The 8762-nt window shown below is 42.7% G+C and overlaps 1 long non-coding RNA gene across 1 annotated transcript; it reads right to left on the reverse strand.

Moving 5' to 3' along the window:
- Positions 1-305: 305 nt before the first annotated feature.
- Positions 306-8273, reverse strand: LOC130141864 (uncharacterized). Its single transcript, XR_008819214.1, has 3 exons — positions 6346-8273; positions 2517-2649; positions 306-345 (listed from the first exon to the last, which is right to left on the reverse strand). It is a non-coding gene; the product is annotated as an uncharacterized LOC130141864 (long non-coding RNA).
- Positions 8274-8762: the final 489 nt, after the last annotated feature.

The raw sequence follows: 8762 nt of genomic DNA on the forward strand, positions 1-8762 counted from the left end.
GTAAATTACTTCCAATTACAATTATTACAGTAATAACAATTAAAATAAACTTTTTTGTTGTTTGTCTAGCTTTTAGGTTTTTTGTTAATGAGAAAAACTTTATGGGAGGCTCATGACATATTCTGATATTTTCAGATGGTTGTATTGGATTTAATGAAGTAAGTGGATTTTACTTTTCAATCACTTCAGTTCTGCGTTTTACTGCTGCTTGTTTCTGAAATTCCATTTCTATAGACACAAGGACCAAATTCATCTGACCTACTCATTCTGGGATGCTTTTATCCCCAACAGAGAGAATCAGGAGCTTTTGAAATGCAATTCATCTCATCATCCTGAAGCAGACATCTGAAAAAGTCAAATGAATGTTGCCATGAAAGTGCCTCTTTCTTTCTATTGACTGTAAGGAAGCCCAAGGCAATGAGCTCCAATAAAGGCATCTGTCCATGTCACAGGCATCCAGCTGCAGGTGGGAATGGCGCTGTCATTCATGGGCAGCCTAGATTCACCTGACCTACTTTTTGTCATTTCAAAAAAGCTAGATGCTTTTTAAAGATAGTTTAAGAATGTGTTTCCCTTCAGTGTGTTGAAATTTGAGTATGGGGTATGGTGTACTTTAACTCAATTTCGTAACAAGTAAACCAGCAACCCATCTAGTACCTGAACGACGGTCATGCAGGGAAAACCAGGCAGCGCATGAAGCCCTTCACTATCATCAGTGCCTGCCAAACAGCATTCGTGTCCTGTCCTTTAGATTGTGGCACATTAGCAGGCACCAAGGAAATGCACTTGACAGAAAACCTTTCCCTCAGAACTAAGTGGTTGCCAAAACTGCTTGGCCCCAGTTCAGCCAAACACTTAAGTGCTTTGCTACACTGAAATGGATTTAAGCATGTGCTTAAGATGAAGCACTTGCTGTATTTCTTTGCTATGTCATGGCCCCTAAGATTATCTCCTACATTTTTTTACATTAATGTGGAAATATTTCACAAACTATTCTGTGTCAATTGCATATTAAAAGAAGTTAAAACAACCCATCTCCTATTAGTAATCCAATCAAGTTCACTACAATGAACAACATAAAATGAACTAAAAAAATGTTCTAAGCTCTGCCTGTTGTCTCGTGCTGCCAGTATACCTGGAAAATGTGTGTTAGCACCTGAGCAAATCCTTAATGTCAACATCAGTGTCATATGGAAAATAATGCCTTAAATTTCCATATTTCAGGAGGATACTTTGCTGTAGGAGCTTGTCCTGAAACCATTCTCAGCAGCAGTAACCCAAGTGCAAATGCAGAGCTCACTTCCTCTGGCTTGCACTTCCAGAGTCTGCGTGACACTGTGTTGGCAAGTTACAAACACTGCAGCATGCTACTTAAAACAGAGTAGGGAAATAACAGTAACAACAGAAAGTTTGTGCATTTCTTGCCTGCCCTGCTCCTCGTGTTGGATGTCACACAGCAGCTCCCCTCTGGATGGAGCCAGGACGTTCAACCCAGCCATGACCTCACCCATGTGAGATACCATTTTCCCCTGCCCCAGCCCACCCTTCACTTTTTCACACTTTCATAAGAACATGTGGAAGGAAACCCAAGCATTGTGGCTTGGATTCGCAGGCAACGTGTGTTTGTGTACGTGTACAGCCCACACTGGGCTCTCCAGCTGATGTACTGAAGCAAGTCTAGCCAAGGCTGCTGAGACAGTATGGAGGGGCTGACAGCCGCATGTGCTCAGCCTGGAGAGAGCAGGACTCAGGGGGCATCTTACCGCTGGAGCAACTACCTAGGAAATGGGCACAGAGAAGATGCAGCAGACTCTTCCCAGAGGTCCACAGGGACAGGACAAGAGGTGACGCTGGCCAGTTGGAACACGGGAAATTCTGATAACACATGTAAAAAAGTTTTTAGCATGCAGGTGGGTAACCTGGAAGAGGTTGCCCAGACAAGCTGGGGTCCACCCTTAGAGATACTCCAAATTTGACTGATCAAGCCTGACACAAGTGCTGCACTAGCAGTCTGCAGTCTCCTGTCCCACCTGCACGATTCTGAGCCTGTGTCCTGGCTTCAGCTGGGATAGAGTTAATTTTCTTCTTAGTAGCTGGCACAGTGCTGTGTTTTGGATTTAGTATGAAAATAATGCTGATAACACACTGATGTTTTAGTTGTTGCTAAGTAGTGCTTACTCTAAATCAAGGACTTTTCAGTTTCCCATGCTCTGTCAGTGAGAAGGTGCACAAGAAGCTGGGAGGGAACAGAGCCAGGACAGCTGACCCCAACGAGCCAAAGGGATATTCCATCGCATAAAGCATCATGCCGAGTATACAACCTGGAGAGAGTTGGCCAGGAGGGGCTGATTGCTGCTGGGAGACTGGCCAGCAATGAGCAACTGCATTGGGCATCCCTCAGGGTTTTTTCCCTTGGGTTTTATTCCTCTCTCTTTCTCTCTGCTTTTCATTATAATAGTTGTTGTTATTATTATATCAATTATTAAATTGTTCTAGTCTCAGCCCACAAGCTTTACCTTTTTCCCGATTCTCCTCCACATCCCTTTGGGGGCAGAGTGAGTGAGCAAGCGGCTGCCTGGTACTCAGTTGCCAGCTGAGATTTAACCACGACACTCTGTCACAGAGGAGCTTCCTGGTGTTGTATGGTACCTGTGTGTGCAGTAAAATAAAAAACATTAAGTAATGCTTCTTCTGTTGCCTCTGTCATGCAACAGAATCTAAGTTAGTGTTACTTTTAGAAGAGAGGCAGGAGAAAATTGGGTGGGAAAAAAGAGAAACATTAGCCAAGTTAATTTGATATATTAGTATAAATTAGTATAAAATTGATATATTAGTATAAATTAGTATAAATCCTACACAAGTCCTCTTTGGGACCCTCAACAAGCTTGTTGGGAAAGATCTTCAGTGACTGCTTCATCATTTTCCTAAAAATACCATACATACTTGATAAAAAAGCATTAACTAAACATTGCTGTGTATTTAACAAGCAAACTTCAGTAATTACAGATAAAGCAAAAATCTAGTGAATAGGCTGAAGCACTGCAAAAGCTTAGCTATTTCCATTATTTGTAGCTGTTATTTGTTCTGCTGCCAGACTTAACTGTGCCAGCTGTTACTCAAATATTGGGAGATGCTACTTAGGTCACTGTAACATGCCAATATATAGACTTTACACTGTAAATCCCTAGTACTTTTAATCATCCACTGACAGTAAACACAAAGAAAATCTAAGAAAAATCTTGATCTTCACAAATACAGATGGTTTGGGTTTTATAGAATTGGCTTGAACAGATTAACAGAGCCACAACCTAAGCAGAAAAGGCTCTTTAGGAAATCAGATGGATGCTTCACTGGCTTTGATATGGAGAAATAATGTGAAATGGGGATAATGGACATGGATTGTGATTGTATGTGTCTGCTTAAGGAATGTGGGTATGGTGACTAGTCATGGGTGCGGTGACAACCACAGTTTTGAGGAGACGCCTGCCCCTCTTCCTCTAACAAAGGGGAGACGGGGAGACGCCTGCCCTTCTTCCTCTAACAAAGGGGCTATTTAAAAGAGAATAAGAAAAGATGAGAGACATTCAAATGCTATCTAGAGGGAGGGAGTGCTAAGTCTCCTTGCTGGAAAAGATTATGTGGTCACAATCACCTGAAGAAGATCGGGTGGTCACAAGGACATGAATCACCTGAAGAAGATCGGATGGTCACAAGAACATGAATCACCTACAAACCTGCAAGACCACCACATTCCAGGAAACGGACTGATAAGCTAATTAACATACGAAGCGGGGTTTAGGTAACAAATATGTATAGGCGTTAATTGAATATTCATTTGTTCATTGTATAAATGTGAGATGGTTCGTCACTTCGGGTATGCACGCTTGTGGAGGAGCGATCCCCCGTGCATCTGCGCGCAATAAACATACCTACTTTATAACTTTCGAGTTATAGAGTCTAATTCCGCACGTCAGCTTACCAAACAGCATTATGATAATAAACTGCTGCCAGAGTCCATCCAAGATGACACACTGCTGTATTTACTGCGCGATGCAAATTCACAGCAACAGTTTCTAAATAAATGCGGTGAAATAAGATGCGATAGCGCAGAAGTCCCCAGGAAGAGAGTCACCATGCATAACCATACACAGATCCCTGGCCATGGCTTCCCTGGCTGAAAAGCTCTGAGCTGCCTGACTGCCCGCAGGCCCTGGGGTTCAGGAGTCTCCAGTTGCTTCTCCTGCAGGAAATTGTTACTGCTTTTCTCCAGCAAAGGTCTTTATTTTCTCATCTGGCTGTTGTGGCACTTTGGACCTTAGGAACCTGCATGGGACACCAAAGCTTTTCTCCCCAGTCAGCCGTTTGTCAACAATTCTCAGTGCCTTGCATGGGGAGTGCACAGCCAGGATGGATGACGGCTCCCGGTAATGGGAGACAAGCGCAGAGGCTAGGCAGGGATGGCCACCCTGGCTGAGCCTTTGCTTCTCCCAACATGGGGGTGCAGTCTGGCAGCAGAGCAGAGGCCAAAGCCAGCTGCCAGCCGTGAAGGAGCCTTCACACCTTGCCTGTCCTGGCTTCATGACACCATGCCAGCCACTGGCCCACAGAGGCAGTTGCAGGCCCAGGGCCAGTGGGAAAGCATTCTCTCCCCCTCAGGGCCAAGGGGATGCGTCCCTGCCCGGCTCACCTCCCCACTGCACACTCTGCTCTGCTCCTGCTCTGCCTCCAGTCACCCAAACAGCCCCGTGCAGAGTGCCAAGGCGATGGTGCTATCACCAATATGAAAGGCACCTCATTAATTACATGCACAATCAGACTATTTTTAAACAAGTGTTACGATTGAGGTATTGAGCAACAACTGTGGAACTGATTAACTACCCGGCCTCATTAGACGCAAAACACAAATAGTCTGGCATGAAAACAGGGCATCCTGCACTCTCTCTCTGGTGGCTTTAATGTCTTTAGATGTTGTGTATGACAACAGTAGGTAAAAATCTCGCAGATGTGACTACGTTTCATTTGATGGGGTACTAGCTGCATGTTGATTTTTGTAATTCCTTTATCTTTTAAACGATAATTGCACTTTGGTGAATTCAAGGGAGTTTTTTAAAATGTTCTATTCACAATGTATTGCTAGTTCCACTGAGCTTAACAAATCATGAAAGTAATAATGGGAAGTTACAGATTTTATCATACTGTTTTTCAGTCCTTAGTTTAAAATAGGATTTCATTATTTCCACAAAGGAGAAAATAAATCTACATTACAATGAGCCTAAAGAAGGCTGTTTACAGATACACTTCAACATTGTTCAGTATTTAATGTTGCTACTGAACAATCTTTTGCTCAAAAAAAAAGGCTTTTCTCACTGTAAAGGTTCTCAACAGTGACAGGGGTCTTTTTCTGGAAAAATTTCTTATTTTAATATTTTATCAGGTTTATGCTTGAATGACAACACTGCACCTATATTTTCAGTATATATCTTTCTTAAAGCATTATTAAAATGCCTAGGGGCTGAACACAATTCTGAACACAGAAAACTGGTTCTGAACGTAAAAGATTTAACTGTTTTAAAACATGTTAGTACTTTGTAATGTATTATTGAAAATGTCATAGAAAAATCATCAAAGCTATAACCCAAGTTGATTCAAACTCTCACAGAACATAAATGGCTTTAAATATTTTATTACCAAGTTATTTTCTCCATTCTGTTCTTTTCTGGTTTCATTACGTTATGAGGATGAAACTGTAATCCCCTGGCCTATATCAAGATATCCTTTTTTTAAAGGTTTGTGGCAGCGTGGCAAAAACACCCAGATAAACACCTCAGAAGATGGAAACCTTCCTTTTGTTGGGATTGGACTGAGTGTTGTCTAATTACGGTAACATTTTGTGTCAACCAGTTAAAAATCCCACACTAAAATCTTTACCTGCACGTCATCAGCAGATAATGTTGAAGTATGAAATAGCTTCAGACACTATGAACTGAGGCTTCAGAGTGGTCACTTTTTAAGTCAGTCCATTTCATTATCCACTAAATGCAAAGGGTGGATTAATCTTACCTTTGTGCTAGGCTTTACCGTCTCAAAAATCAGTGGAATTTTTCTAACTGACACCAATGGCAGAAAGGTCTGGCCTGACTTTTGGCTAGGTTAATTGTTATTCAGTTTCCAGCAACAACATAATACTTCAGGCATGAGTAAGATACTTACTTACCCCTCCTTTAACAGGATTTCACTGTGTTGTAACTTCCCTGCAGTTTTGAACATTTTGGATGTATGTCAAACAGGCACAGGCAGAAAGTGCTGATACATTACACAGAAAGATCTGCTTTCATAACTTCCTACCTGATGTCAGTGGTAAAGCAAAATAATCAAAACAATCTCAAAAGTAAGACAAATAATTTTCTTCCTTGACTCAGGATCAAGCACTGTATTGGTGACTGCCACTGTCAACAACGGAGATGCAGCAGAAGCACGTAGCTGGGGATGCTGTAAGGAAAGAAAGAAGGATCGACATTCTCAGCAGCAGCAAGCCATTAGATCACCCTGAGCTGCAAGATACAATGGAAACCACACTGCTAAATCATGCATAGACCTGGCGTTAGGCTAATACCTCCATCTCAGGCGTTTTTCTCTTAATAGGAGAACTGTCATGTAATCAGTAGCTTATTCAGGTGTGACAAGAAGATGGATTAAACACAGATTTAAGGAAAACAAAGCAGAGAACATTCAGATTTACTGGAAAAATGTGTTTTCTTGAGAAACTGCCAGGAGAAAAATCAGTATAAGCATTGACAATTATTTCTGTCAGGCATTTCTTTACCAAATTGCTCTGCTTTTGTACTAATATTTATGCTACTGTGGCATACTGAGACCACTATGAAAAGGATATAATTTTTAAATAAATATTAAAGAAAAGCTACCATTAATCACCAAGATCAAACTTTTTTTTTCCTTCGTTTTAAAGCTCATTTCAACAAAGCATTCCTTTTTCAAGTTGTCTCTTCCCTTGTTAATTAGCTACTTTCTTCAATGGCCAAAGAAACTTTGTAAAATTCATGTCAAGCTACTTTGCCTATAGGGGATGCAGGATTATTCAGGAAAAGTGAGTTATCTGCTTGATTTTCATCAATCGAAGGGGGCTTTTTTGTTTTGTTTTTAAGAATGATTTTTAGGTACATCTAAATGCTCCCAAATAGGACCTGAACTTACAAACACTGAAGTTCATGAAACCAATTTTGTATTTAGGATCACCCTACCATGTATAGTCCTTTCCTCTTACAAAAAGGAATATGATATATAACCTAATTTTGGTTATTGTGCTACCAGTTCTGAGCATTTATTTCTAAAGGAGTGGGTTGAAAATATATGTCTCTAATTGCAGGAGCGGGCTGGAAACTAGGACCATGCGTGGCAATCAGTTAGCTGAGGGGAATGTGCTCGAGCTTGTCTAGACAACAATTAACATGATGAGACGTGTTTACAGAGCACAGGGGAGTGGGAGACGGATGGCGCCAAGGAAAGGTAACACCTTGCGGTTAATTGCTGGTAGTTAACCACCAATCGGGGATTGCCTAGTATGCAATGCTTAGCTTCAAGAACCAATTAGTTTAAAACGCGCAGCTTCTGAAAGTGTATAGAAACTCGTGCTTCTGTACAATAAATTGACATTTGCTTGCATCAAGCTGCGTCCCGTCTCTTCATTCGCCGCAAATTGGTGACCCCGACGTGATGCGTTTAAGGATCTAACGTGAAGGGCTCTCGAATTGCCTAACTGAGCAACATGCAGCGAATCCCACAGAACTTTGAATGATCTGCTGAAAGGACGCAGGAGCCGGCCAGAAATCCCTCCGGAGTTGAGAGGTGAGCTGTGGGAAATCCGTAACGGGGAATCAGGCTTCGTCCCCAGAAAGAGACGTATATGGACTCATAAAGGGTCTTCTAGTCAGATCAGGGAGTCCGTGCCTCAGTCTCCTCAAATGGTGACCCCTATGGTGGTGTTCCGAAGCCTTGGAAGAATAAGGACGGAGAAAAGACAGCTCGTGGAAGAGGGCTGCGTTCCGGAGGAGACGGCTTGGCTGAACGATCGTCTTGCTGTCTGGACCAGGCGGACAACCTAAACCCCGAGGATAACGCCTGTATGCATCGAGACAGGTGAGCAGCCAAGAAACTTTAGAGACTTTGAAAGAATGAAAGTGTGTACATACAGCAGCCAATTGTATGATGCTGCCGCGGAGGGGAACTCCGTGTCGGGAATGCATTTAACATCTTGGTGGCAAATTCTTGACTACTCTTTGCCAAGTGTGGACTAATTCTACTAACAGTGCTGCACCAGGGGAGGCTGTAAATTCCACCGACAGCGCGACTCTTCTCAACACACTGTCAATGATGGCAACTCCATCCACACTTCTTCTGCCCTCAAAGCTCCTGTCACTGATTGCAGCAACCCTCACAGCACAGGACCAAGCACGAGAACAGAACAACTCGGGCAATGATTCCATTGACACTGATAAACCTTTTGATCCAGGTCCTATAGAGCCGGAAAAGGGAGCTACACTTTTTTCCTCCCACCACCACTCCCACCCCTCCCCCCGCAATGCATTGACTGTATTTTTGGGGAGGGTGAAAGGGGGTCTGAGGGATTGGTGGCAGGAATGCAAGTGGGAAGCGCTTAAGCAAGGGGATTTGGGAGTCGCTATGGCATGTTCAGTATTTTGTCAGACAAATCAACCTCCAGAGTGGCAGCCTGTGCAATACGAGGC

The sequence above is a fragment of the Falco biarmicus genome, chromosome W (assembly GCF_023638135.1).
Source record: "Falco biarmicus isolate bFalBia1 chromosome W, bFalBia1.pri, whole genome shotgun sequence".
In the NCBI taxonomy this organism is placed as follows: Eukaryota; Metazoa; Chordata; class Aves; order Falconiformes; family Falconidae; genus Falco; species Falco biarmicus.